Here is a 2,330-nt window from a genome sequence, read left to right on the forward strand (position 1 = left end):
AATGAAACTAGTTTCCACAATACCATAAGAAAATTGCTTAAGATGCAGAGAAATCTAGAAACCTGGCATAGTAAACAGTAAATGTTGAGTTTTACTAGTTAGTCAGTCAAAACTTACTTTCCCAAAGAAGTTCCTGGATTATATTCTTCTTTATGTCCAAGACAATTTAAAATATGATGCAATGCTTTTCCTAAAATAATGTGAAACTTCATTTCATAAAACGACATTATCTGTGATTATGTACTCAATAGTTCATTTCACTTAGAAATGTAATTAAACAGGGATGCCTGGGTGGCTCAGTCGGTTAAGCATCCTACTCTTGGTTTCTGCTCAGGTCATGATCCTGCAGTTCCTGAGATCAAGCCCTGCACTGGACTCTGCACTGACAGTGCAGAGCCTGCTTGGGATTCTATCTCTCCCTCTCTCTCTGCTCCTCCCCTGCATGTGTTCTCTCTGTCTCAAAATGAATAAACTTTAAAAACTTATTTAAACATTATCAGGAATTTTTAGGTCATTCTGAAAGACATGATTATGGAATTATGAAAAAGTGATTTGTTTTTCTGTTAGTGAATTGGTATTATTAGTTCCTTTAATTTGGGACTCTACTAGGGTCAAAACTGCTCTGAGACCAATATCAGAAAGAATTTTTAGAAAAGTGAAGTTACTTTGCACTTCACATTTTAAGATATTTAGAATAGGCAGATTTTGTAAACTCTTCTCTTGGTTCTGCTAAACCAAGGAACTTTATTTCTGAATTTTTAATCTCATGAAGTCCCTATAGTCATCAAATAACCAGTATGTAGGGGTGCCTGGGTGGTTCAGTTGGTTGACTGTCTGACTCTTGATTTTGGATCAGGTCATGTTCCCAGGGACATGGGATTGAGCCCTGCAATCGGCTCCATGCTGAGCCTACTTGAGATTCTCTCTCTCCCTCTGCCCCTCTCCCCCACTCTCTTTCTCCCTCTCTCTCTCTCTGTCTCTCTCTCTTTCTCTCTCCCTCTCTAAAATAAATAAAGAAAGAACAAATCTCTGATAGATGTTTATTCACTGTGTCTTCTACATTGAAAAGTTCAATTTAGGGTTCAGTGCCAAAAATAGAAATAAAATGTTCATGTCTCAAAGACAAGCAAACACACAGTCAGTGGAAATTGCAGTTAGGGACAGAAAAGAAGAAAGTGATCTGTAAAACTGCTAGGTCTTAAACTTTGGAATTAGAGAGTGGAAATATGATACAGACAAGAGTGAGGAAATGTTAATTGGAAACAATATGTTATTATCTGTTGTTTTGAAATTGTTCCCCACCCTTGACCCTCAGGAAACATTTGGTTGAAGACATACTGATAGACAAAAATAGTTTGATATGTCTTTAAAGGTTTCTTATTCATTTTTTTAATCTATAAAGGATATTTCCACATTCCTGTCTCAGATTTTTTTTATCATTCTACTAATTTCTTTTTTTAATGGTTATTGATTTTTAAGAGAAAGAGAGACAGAGCATGAGTGGGGGAGCGGTGGAGAAAGAGAGGAAGACACAGAATGCTAAGCAGGCTCCAAGCTCAGAGCTGTCAGCACAGAGCCCAATGCAGGGCTCAAACTCACAAACTGTGACATGATGACTTGAGCCTAATTCATACGGTTAACTGACTGAGCCACCCAGACACCCCTCTACGAATTTCTTTAAAGAGCCCAAACTCTGGGCTCTACAAATACAGACATTTCTGTTCACTAAAAGAACAGTTCTTTTTAAAAATTTCTCTCCCTTTTGGAGGCATCTTTGATCTTGCAGCATAGACACCATGAATCAAGCTCACCCTCCTGAGTTGAAAACATTTATTGACAAGAAATTATCATTGAAATTAAATGGTGGTAGACATATCCAAGGAACATTACAAGGGTTCAATCCCTTTATGAATCTTGTGACAGGTGAATGTGTGGAGATGACAACTAGTGGCCCAGAAGTATTGGAATATTGGTAATACAGGGAAATAGTATCATCATGATAGAAGCCTTTGAACGAGTATAAACAATGGGTGTGATCACTGGAAGAAACCAACTGCTTCTACATATCTCTCCTCTTCATAGTACCTGTTTTACTACAATATAAAAAACAGGTAGCATGCATTTTCATATTCAGCTTTTTTGTTAAAATAAACTTTTGTAATAGTAAAAAAATAAAAAATAATAATCTTTTCTTTTTCTCTAATACTGTTCCTCAGTTCATAATATATTGAACAGGGTCATAAACTCAAAATAACTATTAAGAGTATTTTCCATTGGTCTGTAAAATATAAATCATTTCTCAGTTGGAATCATTGGATTCAAAAGCAGTG

The 2,330-nt window shown here is 36.2% G+C and overlaps 1 pseudogene; it reads left to right on the top strand.

Moving 5' to 3' along the window:
* The first annotated feature begins 1,642 nt into the window (after positions 1 to 1,642).
* Positions 1,643 to 2,129, top strand: LOC106988376 (small nuclear ribonucleoprotein G-like; annotated as a pseudogene).
* The last annotated feature ends 201 nt before the right edge of the window (positions 2,130 to 2,330 follow it).

Source organism: Acinonyx jubatus, chromosome X (assembly GCF_027475565.1).
Source record: "Acinonyx jubatus isolate Ajub_Pintada_27869175 chromosome X, VMU_Ajub_asm_v1.0, whole genome shotgun sequence".
Lineage (NCBI taxonomy): Eukaryota > Metazoa > Chordata > Mammalia > Carnivora > Felidae > Acinonyx > Acinonyx jubatus.